Source organism: Vigna radiata, chromosome 9 (genome assembly GCF_000741045.1).
Source record: "Vigna radiata var. radiata cultivar VC1973A chromosome 9, Vradiata_ver6, whole genome shotgun sequence".
Taxonomy (NCBI): domain Eukaryota; kingdom Viridiplantae; phylum Streptophyta; class Magnoliopsida; order Fabales; family Fabaceae; genus Vigna; species Vigna radiata.
In genome coordinates this window covers 10,630,535-10,647,133 of record NC_028359.1, presented here as the reverse complement: position 1 = coordinate 10,647,133, position 16,599 = coordinate 10,630,535, and the positions used below count along the sequence as shown (strand labels likewise).

The 16,599-nt window shown below is 29.7% G+C and overlaps 1 non-coding gene across 1 annotated transcript; it reads right to left on the bottom strand.

Annotated features, from left to right (window-relative positions):
- Window positions 1-13,778: 13,778 nt before the first annotated feature.
- Window positions 13,779-13,849, bottom strand: TRNAY-GUA. The gene has a single exon. It is a non-coding gene; the product is annotated as a tRNA-Tyr (tRNA).
- Window positions 13,850-16,599: the final 2,750 nt, after the last annotated feature.

Sequence of the window (16,599 nt, the reverse complement as noted above, 5' to 3'; positions counted from 1 at the left end):
ATTTGAAACAACAATTAGAAGATTGAAAGATAAGAACATTGTCATATTTGTTCATTTTACATGCTATCTTAAATTCTTCACCTCTTCTCTTTTCTCGTGTTTGGGTGTGCCATTCATTCCTTATCAATCACTCTTTCAATCCTCATCCTTGGTGTGCACACATAAATTACATATATTACAAACCAATCCAACAACATATCTTACTAATAAAGAACTTACTATAAATGTTACACGATATCTACCTAGTTCTCTCTCTCTATATGTATGGCTTGAATAAATTTTAATCTTAAATTTAAATTTATTAAACACTATTTCAAATTTAAACAAAGCCACGTAAATATATATAAATTATATATATATATATATATATATATATATATATATATATAATATTTTCTTACTCCTTTTGTACCATATTATGCATAGTTTAAAATAATAACTAATATTACTGAAGACTTTAAACAGTGTATTGAATATTCTTTTTAAATTGATGTATTCCATACTTAAAACTACATCAATAAGATCCTAAACTACTTGATTTAGATGCATTATATCAAGAAATGTTGATATTTGTTCTAAATTTCTATATTTTTAATTAAATTAAAAACGTCTTTTGTTAAATATACTTATAATAAATAAATCAGATAAAATTATTATAAAACAACAAAACTTATTTTAATATTTAACACATTTAAATTTTTAGCAACTTTACACAAGAAAACTAATATGCAATAAATTAACTTATATAGAGTCTAAAGTTTAGACTTTTAAATACAATTAAAGTGCATTAAAGTTTAGAATATCGATTATATGAAAAGTTGACGCAATTACAAAATTAAAACATTAATTATTATTTTTACTGACTGAAATTAGTTTAGGAAACTAATTATACGTAGTTCGTTATTTCTTAATTTTCTTCTAGTTACATCATTTATTATATTCATTACTTTTTTTTCAATCAAAATCAATCCGGAAACTAAGGACGCTTATGATTTTCTTGTGTATAGTATTATTTAATATTTAGATAGAAAAATATATAAGAAAAAAAATCACATAATAAAAATAAAAAAGACGAGAAAAAAAATACAGGTATTAATAAAAAGTGTATTTTATAGGGCTTGATATATCTATTAGTATAGAATTAGACTTCTAATACACTTAATATGTTTTGGTTTTCATGAAACCAAAATATAAAACAACATGGTGATATTTTTGAAAATTTCATTGGTTCAATAAAAAAATCAAAGTCATATTCACCTTTTAGTCTCCGTTATAAAAAAAATCAAAACCTAAAGGGTGCCAAATAATAAAAAAATTTCAAAAAAAATTGATATTTTAAGCTGACATAGGATCTATGACTTCAGCTATTTAAACCACTGTTGTCACAGGGTTCTATAAAATTTCCCTTGAAAATTGGCACTTTAAGTTGACGAGTGTCTAAACAAGACTTATGGCTTCAGTTATTTAAAGAATCATTGTCATAGGATTCTACAATACTGACATTCCCCCTAAAAACTAACATTTTAAGCTAACATGTATTTGAATAGGGTCTATGACTTTAGTTATTTACAGAACCGTTGTTATAGAGTTTGCAAAACTTACATCCCAACCAATTCAACTTGATGAAAGGGACAAATAATATCGACCATGTCAAGACACCTTGATTAAAGGGCCTAATAGATCTCAGTTATGCCAATTAGTGTATGAACAAACTTGTCTAATGTTTATTGTTGGACTTGTTTAATTAATATATGTATAGACTCATCCAATAGTCTTAGACTCGTCTAATAAATGTGTAAAACGATTCATCTAATGTTTTTTTGTTATACTTGCCTAGTGATTGGATGAACAAACTCATATAATGTATACTATTAAACTTATATAATCAGTGTATCAGCTAGTGCTGTAAAAATGAGTTGGAACCTGTGAGCCAACTCGGCCTACCACGGGTTCGAGCCAGGTTGGGTTAATTTTTTTTTTTTTTGAAATTTTGATATGGGTCAATTTTGAACTTGATTCACTAAGAACGCAACTTACTTGGGTTGAATCTGTGATGAGCCGACTTGGCTCACCAACCCACATAATATTTCTGATAAGCACTTTTAGTTATTTTTGTATAACATAATTAAGCAACATGAAAAATCTAGAAATCTGTACTTAGTAACTCAATTTATGCATAAATAAATTTGAATCTTTATAAAGGCATTAAAAATTTTATTGAGGAGATTTTGTGATATCTTTTTGTGAATGAAAATCTTATGTTTGATTGATCATAAATCTAATCTAAGACTCTTGTCCCCTGGATTTGAATTAGAAATTTTTTATTGAAAAAGAAAAAATTGTAATTAAATGAGTAAGTGAGCCAACTTGTTTAGTCCACCAACCTGTGATAGGTCAAACTAGGTTCAAATTTTTCGGCTCGTTAATAGATGAATCGGGTTGAGTTGACTCATTAAGTGATAAACCCATGGTGGACCGAGTCAGGTTGGGTTGAGGGGCCTGTTTTAACAACACTATTATGACAAAATCGTTTAATATTTTTGTTGCACTCATCTAATTAATACATACTTAGACTTATTTAATAAATGTATGGAATACCTCATTAAAAGTTTTTTTATACTCATCTAATTATGCTATTTTTTAAAATAACATTATTTTTTAAAATGTATTTTTATTTTTTAAAATAATATTATTTAAAAAAATAAAAAAATCTAAATTTAATTTTATTAACGTAAGTAATTATAAATAAGAAGATAAAATTAAAAATGAAAATAATAGTATAATAAAATTTAACACTTTAAATATAAATTATTCTTTAATAATGTAGAAGTTATATAAGAATAAAATGAAAAATGAAAAAAAAAGACAAATTAGTTTTAAAATAAAATAAATATATAAAAAAGCAAAATAAATTCTATGTACATAGTGAACTAAATATAAATAAATATAAATTATAAATATAAAATAAAAAGATAAAATAACTTGTGAAAGCAAAATAAAATATAAATAAAAAAGAAATCAAAAGTGTCAAATGATTAAAAGACGAACTTTTAAACACTTATTAAGAAAATAAACATAGTTAATAAATAATTTTTTTTAGTATATTCTATTTTTTATATTATAATTTTCAAACATTTATTAAGAAAATAAACATAGATAATAAAATAAATTTTCAAATATATTTTTTATATTATAATAGATAATAGAATAAATTATACTAAGACTTCAAAAATAAAATGTTTGCATTCGTTTCTATTTTAGCTTTCTTAGTGGCATATTGTCAAAACAATTATCGAATCGGTCTAAAAAAATTGAAAATATAAAAGTTTGATGATAAAATATATAAAAATTACTATATAATTATGTTAGTATTACATTATAATAATTTATTTTAGACGTATTATTATTTTACTCAAATTCATTTCTGGCATATGCAGCTAGATTATGATATTTTGAAAACTCTCATTTTATAGAATCATTATATAACTATTCAGATTATTATTTTATCTTAAATTTACATTTATATTTATTATTATTATTATTATTATTATTATTATTATTATTATTATTATTATTATTATTATACTTCATTTTAAAAGAAGTTGTGAAAGTAATTGTTCCGAAAGAAATGAGTTGCGATCACTTTGCTATATACAGTCTTACGCATACATAAGATATTTTTATAAAATATTAAATGTAGTTTCTTTATTCAATTTATCAAAATGAAGCGATTTTTTGTTCAGCATTATTATATCATCAAATTGTTAACAGAAAATATTAACAAAACAAATTCAAATTTTAAAATATTGGAAAACCAAATTTGCAATTACACTTTTATAATTTTGTAGAGATTACACGTCAATCAAAAAATTATAAGAAGTAAAACTAGATTTAAGCATTTTTTAAAATAGCAAGCCAAGTTAAGGGAATAAGATTTGTTTTTATAATCATTTTTCTACTTTCGAATATTTATCAATATTTTTTTTATCTTAAGTCTTTTAAATAATATTATTGTGAAAAATAATATTATTTTTATTTTAAGTGTGTGAAATATACTATTAAAGTCATTAATTAAGTATTAGAATGAAGTCAAATTGATTTTTAAACGTGTTCGCTCATTTTTTTAGGGAAGATTATTTTAGAATAAAATTAAGATTTTTGTTTTTATATTCGGTGTTAATATTTTCATGATTTGTTGAGACAACATGGTTAGAGTTAATTATTATATATAAAATACATTTTACTTTAAAATGTTAAAATTTTATCACATATTTATTTTTAAAAAAGCATCTCAACTTTTTTAAAAAAACTATATATTTAAATTCTTATTGATTTTCCCACTTAAATAATCTAAAAGTATTAAATATAAGAAAAGAAATATGATTGGAGTGAATAATATCTTTAGCATCCATGAGCGTATCTCATACATTTTTGACGTATAATGGGAGAGTATATGAATTGAAGTTGGAAGCAATGTGATTGGACAAGTCTACTGAAAAGGATGGTAACAGATTGCATGTGGATTGGTTGGTGTATGTTAGCAGACAAAAGGGGACGATTCATGTGACTTCAATTAAAGACTCACGTTGGTGTCGCTATTTTAAGTTTGTCACTCATGTTTTTTTTTTTTTATTATTACTGTTAGTGTATACTATTTGGTCTTTTCATTTAGATTCTTTTATTATTATTGATGCTGGATTGGAGTCAACTAAGGACGGATATATATATTTATTTTTTTGTTTGCATACATGATTATTTATTAATTTAATTAAATGTAAGATAAAATCAAACTAATTTCATTTGTTTATGTGATATGTTGGTTCATGTATTACGTAGATTTAAATAATAATAATAATAATAATAATAATAATAATAATATTACTCAACAAAGTTGACTCAAACAGTAATTAATGAAATGGTTCATTATCTAGGTGATATCATCTTGGATTTTGGATACGAAATTAATTGTATGATGTTAGTTCTAGTTTCCGATCGTGAATACTGTGTATTAATATTGTAACTATAAGAAATATTAAAAATATAACTTTAATTAAGTTATATTTTAAAGTAAATAATATTAATATAGATATAATATTGTATTTTACAAATATTATCTATTAAATAAAAGTTTTATTATTCAAATGTTAAAAAACACTTTGAAAAAGGGGAAATGGGAATGAATGTAACACCACTTTTATAAAGGGAAAATGATATGTGAACAACAAATTTCAACAACATTTAGATATACTACAGGTGTCAAACTTTCACTGGTCCACGTTGCAAAGAGAGAGAAAATTACAAATTTTTGAAGATGAGCTCAGATGTTGACGCGTGGCAGAGAGAGAAACGGCTCATTTATTCTGAAATTTGAATCAGATTCAAATTTCGACCCATTTCGCACCACATTTTGCAATCCCCTTTTCTTACACCCATTTCGTGAACCCGACGACCTCTAACCATCTCATGCTCTTCCGGGAAGACTGTCGCCGCACTGCCCTTGCCGGATATCGTCCGCCCGTCCGCCGTCTTCCATCCACAACGGTTCGATTGAGTCGACGGCAGAACCGTAAACCCTAATCCAGGTGAGTCTTCACTTTTTAATTTCATTGCAAAAATTTCTCATGTGGTTGAGTTCATTTCATATATGGGATGGTTTATCTTTTATGTTTGATGGACATTGAAAATCATTTAGACTATGTCTTGTCTGTTCCCATTGTTATATTTGTGACAGTTGTTGTCGTGCTCCATTACTAGGGTTCAAATACTTGCAGCCACGACTAACCATCCACAAGGTATGTTGTTTTAACCGTAGGGGGTTTAATATGTTGTTGTCTTCACTATTCATTTGGGATCTGGGTGAAAAAAAGAGAGCATGAAACTAGGGATAAGTCAAAATGGCTTCTTTGTTAGTTTGTAACATATCTAAAATATTAAAAGGTTCTAGAATAGATTCTCAGTAGTCTAATGAATTTCAGGGGTGATTGATAACCTAACATTGTTGTACTAAATGACACCGTGTCCTTGTAAATTCTTTCCAGTGATGCCAAAGTATTTAAGAAGAGGAAGGGGATAGATTCACACTATGTCCTTGTAAATTCGTCATTGAAGCTGAATTAGATCAGGGAGAGAGACCGAAAACCATATGTAAGTCTTGTCGCCTATTATACCTCTTGATCAAGTCATATCGTAGGCTTTCTCACATTGAACCACCTCCCAGTATAAAAAGGAAAAATATATTTTAGACACCTCATTTGTTATTCAACACCAAGTGAGACAGAGATAAAATAATAGGTGATAGAGAAAGAGAGAAAAGTGAGAAATTAGAGGTTTTGATGGACTGTTTAAAATAATAGGATATCCAAAAGTCATTGCCACCGTAGAATGTCAAAGTGTAAGGGATTTGGCCAGTCAGGTATTAATTTTAACTCATGTCTTTGCTCATAAAGAAGGGCAATGTCAGTTAGGCTCTACTTTGGTTTTCAGCTCAGCATTATAACGGGAGACTATTCATGATGAACATAAAGTAATCTGATGGAACTCGAAATTTGATGTTCTTTTTCGTTTTATTTATCATTAGAACTGGAAGGTTCCTCATCCGAAAATACCATAAAACATGGTTTACAAAGAGGCACCGAATGAAAATCAACCACAGCCCAAAAAAGGAAACCCAAAAATACTAAAATATGTTGGATTGATAAAGATTTCAGAGTTTATAAGTTCTTAAGAACAGTATACAAGGTGATATTCGACTAACTTTAACTGTTTATATTTTGTTTTGGATGAATTAGATTGTAGAACTCTGCATACATAAGTTTCGTTATGGGAATTCAATGTCTTTGTTGTTATACTCTGCATACATGTCTTGATGAAGCAGATAAATGTGATATGCATAAGCTAGGATTGAACTTTTACGATGTTAAGCATATTAGGATTCCCATTTATGCATTTAGTTAATTTTTCTTCTTGTCCATTTAAGGTTGTTTTCAAACTTTTATCACTGTTTGTTGACTAAGTCAATTTAGTTAATAAATATCGATTACTTTACTGAAGGTTGATTATTTATTTTTGTTGGATTCACAGTCATGGATTGCACAACAAATGAAGATTATAAAAATGTAAGTACATTAAATGTTTTGAAAATTGATATCTTTGATTGAAAACAATTTGATGATAGTTATTTGGTTTGATAATGCTTTATAGTTGCGAGTGCGGGCTTGGAGTGATACAAAAGCTATAGTCCTCATTAATGGGATATTACGAGAAATTGGTAAACAACGTATCGAGGGCACTCCATTCAAGTGGTGTCTTGAAATGAACTATCCAATTGAGTTCTACAATCCTCTTTTCAAGGAAATGCTTATACGTTGGGTTGGGCAGAATGATTGTTTTGTTATAAAGCAAACACTTGTGCCATTTACAGTTGTTGATGTGTGCATAGGATTAGGGTTGGGTGTGGGTGGTATATAGACGTCACTTTTGATGATGAGTTAGTTGGTGTTGTTTGTAAAGAATTTTCTTTACAAAAGTTGTTCACACGTATGTGTATGTGTAGTAATTCATGTCTAGTTTGTAATATTTAATTTAAATGTGGACTATGTTGTTTTCCAGGCAGAAAATTTGTCATTGCTTTTTGGAAATTTGTTGAATTCTTCCGAACATAACAAACCGTCATTGGAGGTACAACACTTGCAAACTCCAAGCCAACCAAACATGTAAGTTTGTTATTTACATTCTTGTTAATATGATATTTTATTCTTCCCTTGTTTTGATAAACATCATTACGTTGTTATTTTGATTTGTTGTAGATTTGATTGTGGAATAATTGTTTTAAAAATTATGGAGTTGTGGGATGGAATTGAGAAATACGATGGAAACACAATGCCCACTTATACAAATGTAAGTTCAAAAAATTTGATTCTTTTGGACCTTTGATATAAATGTTGCATTTTATTCAGATGTTGTGCCTTTTTCTTTTTGCAGGATGAACTCCAATATTTTAGGGAGCAATATGTTTGTCAATGGATTTTGGATGATGCGAACGTGCGAAGGAAGCAAGTGTTGGAAAATCTAGGCATTTTGTAAATATTTTGGACATATTGTCATTTGGTGTTTGTTTAGAACTTTTACAATATGTAGCATGAAGGAAGTAAACTGAACTAGATTGAATATTACAGTGAGTTCTGTTGTAGACTGTGGATTAAGAACCTTGCTGAAGGGGTAAGTGGAATTTTATGTCTCATTTGTTGATGTAAATTTGTAAGGAAAAGGTTTGTATAATCATTTCATATTACTTTATACATTTTCATTTTAGTATATAAGTCAAACAACAAATTTGGACATGTTTTAGTTCTTCATGTGTACAAAATCCTGTGTACAAAATCCTCACCTGAAGTACCCAATTATTAAGCCTATGGTACCACTTTTTTTTCCATCAATTTCATTGGAATTGTGAATAAAGGTTGAATACAAAATAAGGCAATCTCATATTACCATCGTTTTCAAAGACTTCCCCTGTGTACAAAAACCTCAGTTGAAGTACCCACTTATTTAGCCTATGCTACCACTTCTTTTCTAGGAATTAAACTTGTATTGACTTTGGATGTTTGGCGACGTCGTGCATCATAAATTGTTTGGAAATACATCCCAAATTTCTTGGAATTGTATATTAAGGTTGAAAAAAAAAGGCACTCCTAGATTACCATCATTTTGACAGACTTCTCATGCGTACTAAAATCTCCCTAGAGGTATCCACTTATTTAACTTATGGTACCACTTGTTATCCACCAATTCAAATCCTATTAATTATGGATATTTGTTGACGTGGTTCATCATAAATTGTTTGGATATAGGTTCCTAATTTCTTGCAATTGTAGATAAAGGTTGGAAAAAAAATTACGCACTCCTACATTACCCTCATTTTGAAAGAATGCCCTTATGTACAAAAACCTCACCTGATGTACCCACTTATTTAGCCAATGGTACCACTTGGATTCCAGCAATTACAATTCTATTATGTATCTTTGTTGACGTGGTTCATCATAAATTGTTTGGATATAGGTTCCAAATTTCTTGCAACTGTAAATAAAGGTTGAAAAAAAATTACGCACTCCTACATTACAATCATTTTGACAGACTTCTCATATGTACAAAACTCTCACTTGAAGTATCCACTTATTTAACTTATGGTACCACTTGTTTTGCAGCAATTCAACTCCTATTAATTATGGATCTTTGGTCACGTTGTTCATCATAAATTGTTTGGATATAGGTTCCAAATTTCTTGCAATTGTAAATAAAGGTTGAAAAAATAAATTACGCACTCCTACATTACCACCATTTTGAAAGAGTGCCTTTCTGTACAAAAACCTCCCTTCACGTACCCACTTATTTAGCCAATGGTACCACTTGGTTTCCAGCAATTAAAATTGTATTAATTATGGATGTTAGGGCACTTGGTTCATCATAATTTGTTTGGATATAGGTTACAAATTTCTTGCAATTGTAAATAAAGGTTGATTTAAAAATTAGGCACTCTTACATTACCATCATTTTCAAAGAGTACTCCTCTGTACAAAAACCTCACCTGATGTACTCAATTATTTAGTCAATGGTACCACTTGGTTTCCAGCTATAAAAATTGTAGGAAATAAAGGCTCTTTGGCGAGGTGGTTCATCATAAATTGTCTCGAAATACTTTCGAAATTTATTGGAATTGTAAAAAGGGTTTGAAATAAAAATAAGCCACTCAAATATTACCATCTACAATAAATACATATCTTTGGCCATGTGGTTCATTACAATATAAGAATAATATAATATAATATTGAACGCCTTACATGACTATATTTTTAATAAAGAGGTAAAAAAATAATTAACCAACTATAGCATCTTAGTGTTTTTAGGCAATATTCTCTTGTTGCACCTTAAGCTGAAACACTTGGTTACATAGCATGGTTTGAGGGCTTCACAAGTTTCCTTAGTATTTCGTCAATTTTGTTGGCATCAATGGTGTACGATGGAATGAACGGTTTGAACTCAGTTTCTTTCAGATCATGGATATGCGATGGATCCAATTGGAAATCCTGTAACGAAAGGAAGGTAAGGTGGATGAAATATATATTCAGTGATGGTCAATTTAAATATTTTTTCCCATCAATCATGGTCAATTTAAAACCCATTAATGGTGACGCTACAACATTCTGATGATTGCTAACCTGCATAATATATGTTAACTTGTTGCCATTGTCAATCAAACAAACCACAATAGAACACAATAGTTTGCATTGACACATAATCTGGTTACTTAATACAATACAAATATTGTTTATAGTACGTTACAAAACATTACTGATATTAATGGTCACTAATGATTCAAATAGAAACCTAACATAATTTTCATAAAAGGGTCATTCATCTTCCATAGGGGTTGTGGATGCATTATTAGAGGCAGAAGTACAAGCCTTATCAGATGGACCAACATCTGTGTTGTTGTTGGGTTCTTTGCCAGATGGATGGGGTCGAATCTCAAGTCTTGAGGAAGCATTAAGCAGTTCGTCAGATGGAGGACCTATGTCAGCTTGGAAAACCTACACATTGGTTAACAGACGATAATATTCACTATCCACCACATACTTTCCAAACCAAAAAATAATGATTTGTTCATGTGTACACGGTAATACCTTTACAACGTTCCGGACAGTTATGTTCAAATAGTGAGTTCTTCGGTTAGGACTGAAGACAACAACCTGTTCACAAATACATGTATAACATTTTTAAACAATAGCTATATTAACGTGGTGCATGTTCGATAGAGGTTATTATTAAAAGTTTAAGGTGGTTTACATTTTGCAGTAACAACACAGCACCGACTCCTATATGCTGAGCAAACTCAGGATGTAGAAGGACTTTCCTGTGCACCGAAGCATACAACGTGGTACTTGGATCCTGGTTAAAGGAATAATGAAAAAGTTAATATACACGGTTTTAAAAAAAATTATGGATTCACACAGCGTGGCACTTCGTCACCTTAACAACAATTTTCATGTCACCCAAACCGTTTGGGTTGCACTCTTTCACGATGCATGCTACAAATGGAAGGACATGCATTGACTTTACGCGTTCCAGCTGAGTGACGTTGTTCATGTTGCCATCTTCAACAAGTCCTGCAAAGAATATGATTCCATTGTTGGTGTTAACGTCAAACACATCCAATAACAACTACTTAACTGACCAAACAAATAATTAACCATTACCTTGTTCTTAAGACAAGGACACATTGGTGTCATGCTAATATCAACCCAAGCCCCCAACTTATCAAATTAAACAACATAACTAACTTTATAAAATCAAGTGGGACTATAGTTCGAATAAGTGGGTACTTGTGTAACGAGTTTTGCACACAGGGGTGAATTAACTTTGTTCATCTGAAAATGCCAACAATTTTGTCTTATGTGACTCCACACTAAATGGGCATGGTTAGTTAGTGGACATACAAATTTCACAACACAATGGGAACAAAGAAGACTTAGCATAAATGATTTCGAATGTCCATCAAACATAAAAGATTAAGCACAACTGAATAAACCAACTCCATAAACTCAAGCACATGATAAATTTTTGCAATGAACGTTAAGAGTGAAGACTCACCTAGATTAGGGTTTAGGGTTCTGTCGTCGAGCAAATGGAACCGCGCGATTCTTAGTGGTTGGAAGACGGCGGACGGGTCGACGGTGTCCGACAATGGCAATGCGGCGGCAGTCTTTCCGGTGAGCACGAGATGGTCAGACGGCGGGGTTCGAAATGGGTTGCGAAATGGGATTCGAAATGGAATTCAAAATGTGGTTCGAAATCCTTCTGAGATTCAAATTTCAGAATAAATGAGCCATTTCTCTCTCTGCCACGCGTCAACATCTGAGCTCATCTTCAAAAATTTGTAATTTTCTCTCTCTTTGCAATGTGGACCAGTGAAAGTTTGACACCTGTAGTGTGTCTAAATGTTGTTGAAATTTGTTGTTCACATATCATTTTCCTTTATAAAGTCCTATCGAATAAAGTTTTAAATTTACGAAAAATGAATATTTTATTTGATTAAGTTATAATAAAATAAGTAGAGAATTAAAATAACGTTTTCTTTATTTTACTATAAACTTCTATCTCTTTATAATTCTATTTTCTCTAACACTCTAAATTTTTGAAATGATCATTCACTGATTTCACTTTTAGAAAAATAACATATATAATATAACATATAATACACCAAATTTACTTGATTACAATTTTAATTGGAGTAAGCTGTATTTTTTCTTTAAATCTCAAATTCTTTGATTTTTGTTCTTTAACATGTAGTGATATGTTTGATATGAGTACATTGAATTGGATTCATCAAAATTTTGTTTTCATAAGTAGAATTAATTTTATCTAAGTTTTTTTATTTCTTTCTTCCCTACTTGAGTGGATGTTTAAGAGGAGCTCTTGTTAGTGTAAGATTGAGTTTTTGAAAATTTACCTCAATTATTTAGAGTATTAAAAAGAAATCATTAAGGGTGTGCTCCCTTTAATGAATGAATTTAAGGGAGAGAGAATGAATATATTTGAGGAGATTTGAGAATAATTTGAGAATTTTTTTTTTTTTTGAAGAGATTTGAAAGTAAGTGAGAGTGAATTTAGATATAAAATCTATGAAAGTTAGTATAGGATTTTACTGATGTGACAAATAAAAAAAATGTTTAAATTGATAAAAAATTAAGATTGCCAAAATATCTTTAGTGATAAAAATAATATAAATGATATTTATTAATAAAATATTTATTGGTAAAAGATATTATAAAGAAGAAAAAAAATCAAAATTATTTTTTTAAATAAAATATTAAAATTATTATTATTATCATTATTTTTATTATAATAATAATAATAATAATTATTATTATTATTGTTATTTATTTATTTATTATTATTATTATTATTATTATAATAGCTGTAATTTTGTTTTCCATCCCTCGAATCATCTCATCTTAGGAGGGATTGTTTTTAATCTTTATCCATCAAATCTCCACAAATCCATGCAAAAGAGAAACACTGATATTACCGACAGTCCAAATCTATCGGTAATGCGCAAAATTTGTCGGCAAATGAAAATTATCGACAGGTTACCGACGACCAAACATCTGTCAGTAAAAGTGTAGTCGGTAAATTTTATCGACGGATTTTTTTCCTTAATCCGTCGGTAAATCAGTCGGTAACTACTGAAGACAAAATCTGTCGGTAATTATCAAAAAATTTGTCGGTAATTATCGAAGGAAAAATTCGTCGGTAACTACTGAAGGAAAAATTCGCCGATAAATCCGTCTGTAAAAATCCCGATTTGGATCATCTTCTTCCCTGTTCTCCCTCTCCCTGTCTTTCTTTATTACATTTTTACTGATCCAGAATCTTTGCATGGTGAAGGAAAACATTGGCTTTGGTCATGACAGTGGACAAAATCATTTTTATTAATCGTTCTTCTTCAGAATCGTTATAGAGGAAAAAATTGGTTTTGCACAGTGGTGGAAGTGCCTGAGCATGAAAACGGAAGAACAAAAGCAGGTTGCACAGTGGTGACAACAACTGAAGTGTGAAAGGGGAAGAAAAGATACATTGGACGGTGCTGTCAGTGGTTGTAGAGAAGAAGGATGGATGTGGCCTGATTGAAAGGAGCGACGACCTTGATGAACGGAGATGGAGGCAGAAAAAGCTTTCTAAAAAAAGTAATATAATCTTTCATTTCAAGTTTCTTATCAATCAGGCGACACCCAGATTTGAACTAGGGAAAAAGGATTTACAGTCCCCCGCCTTACCACTCGGCCATGCCGCCAATAAAAATCTAGATATGAAGTTTTTGAGAATACTCCCCCCTTTTCTATTGAAAAATTGAAAAAAAATCTTGATACAAATCGCAACCATTAACTATTCATTTATCAATTATTCTTGAATATTTGAATATGAAATAAAATGGATTTTTTATGAATGAGATCAGAAAATAAAAATTGATACATAACCAATCAATATTGCTTGATTTGTAGCTGCAATGGAGTGGAATTGAAGAAAAAGATGGAGAATCCTGCCTATTTTACCGACGAATTTATCGATGAATTTTTCCTTCAATAAATGCAAACTGTAGTACCGATAAACTTACTGACGAATTTTTTCCTTCAATAAATGCAAACTGCATTACCGACGAATTTTTCCTTTGGTAATCGCAAGGTGCATTACGACGGATTTACCGACGAATTTTTCTTTCGATAAATGGAAGGTGCATTATCAACGGGTTTTACTGACGCGTATTTCTTTCGGTAAATGCAAGGTGCATTATCATCAAATTTATCGACATATTTTTTTCCTTAGGTAATACTTCTGTCAGTAAAATTCGTCGATAATAAAAAAAATGAATTCTGTCGACAAAATCCGTCGCTAAGTCAAATTTACCAATGGAAATATTTCTGTCGATAAAAATCCATTGATAATTTTCAGATTTTTTGTAGTTTTCCTTTCTCACCAACGGTGCATTCCCCTAAAGTGAACACAACACAAGAGATTATTAGGTAAAACATCCTTTAATCCAGGTAAGGGGAGTTAATAATACTTCTATGCAATGTGATAATTGTTTTTGGTGTATATATTTTATAAAAATTGAGGATATGTAAATCTTATGTTAAGATTGAAGAGTTATAATGGGTTCTTGTGGTTGTATGTATATATTGTTCACTCATGTTAATCTTGGAAAGTTTGGATTCATTGCACAATTGTATATATATGAGTAACACTTAAGCAATGCACAATCATTACACTTATCACCTTATGTGGCTCAAATAATGTGTTAGGTTCTTGAGCATTGGACATAACACTTAAGTCATATGACTTATGGTTCAAGTGTTGTTTTGAACACTTAAATGTGGCTTGAACATGTGGTAGTGCATGATGCATTTCATGAGTGTTGAAGCATTAAATGAATGCTAGAGTACCCAAAAGTAGTTGAAGAGTTCTGCAGAATGTATTGGATTCTTCGCAACCAACGATTGTCGCTCTGGTGTCAATTAGAACGCTTAAGCGACATAATTCTACTCAAGCACAAAGGATGGTACTCTCACCTTCATTTTCTTCTCTTTCTCCTTTAACCTCTTCAACTTCCTCCACAATCTATCCATGCTTCTGGTAACCGAATCAAAACCTAGAAGCTCAATAACAATGATACCCTCACCACAAGTGTCACTCACTCAGATGTATCATCGCTCCTCCCCCTCTACCTTACTAACACTTTCTTATTTGGTGTATTCTTTTCAATTATTTCCTCTCCATTCTTAGTGATTATAATGTTGAATATTGAAACTCATTATTGAAAGAAGAAATATTAACTTTACTAGTAGTCTAAATTACATTTATGAATACATAAAATTTAGAGGTTCGGTTTTATAGAATAAATGCAATGAAATTTTTTTATTTAATTAAATCATCATTAATAAGATAATATATCATATGGGTTAAATTTTAACTTGTTGTACATACATGTAAGATATGTAATATGTTTATGTTTACATACTTTTGATTATTGGTTTTTTATATAATAACAATTATAGTTATACTTGACTCGAGAGTAGATAAAATTACAAATTTGAAAAAATAAAAAATAAGACATAAGTAATTTGAATAAAATACATACGATTTTATTTAAAAAGCATCGCTTTATATATGTAATTTTGTTTTGTAAGACTCAATATTTTTGAGTAACATGTAACACATAATAAATGTACGTAAATAATTGTTAAAAATCATGTACAATAAATAATATAATTATATGGAAAATATAGTGTTACAATAAATAGTATAAAATAATTTATATTATTAATCACGTATTATTATTATTTTTATAATGATCGTCTTAAATATTGTATTGTGTTGAAGATTATTTGTGATTAAATAATAGTATAAAATTTTAACATCTGATCATTATTACTTTTTTAAAATTTAGATTAGTAAACCATGTTAGGACTTTTAAAAATATAAAGTAAACCATTATTTAAAATGAATTATCTAAATTGATGAACTTAAGTATTTGTAAAACCAAATCAATAATAAGATGGGTCACGATACTTCTAATAATATCACTAAATCCTTGGTATGAGTTATGGGTTTGCTAACACATAAAATGTGCTTTTTTAGTTGATACGTTTTAGCATTAGTATACCAAATTTTAGTTAACAAAAATATTCTCATATATTATGGATTCTAAGTTTTAAGGTTAAGGGTATTTCAATAATTTTCATTTTTAAAACTAAAAAACTCCCAATACCTTACTCACCTCTCTTTCATCTCTCATTCCTCTCAACCATTTCTCTTTCATCTTTCTCACTCCAACCTTCTCTTTGTCATCTCTACAATAGTGTTAACCCATCGATCGTAGTCTCTTAGCCAACAACGACCTAACCAACGGTTAAACAACCAACCAAATGTCCAACAATAGCCAGCAACCACAACAATAGTTGCAACCCGCTAACAGCTCGCTCACTAGCCCCCAAACAACACCCGCCACCATGACCTACGATCATCCCACCAACGTCTTAACGACGA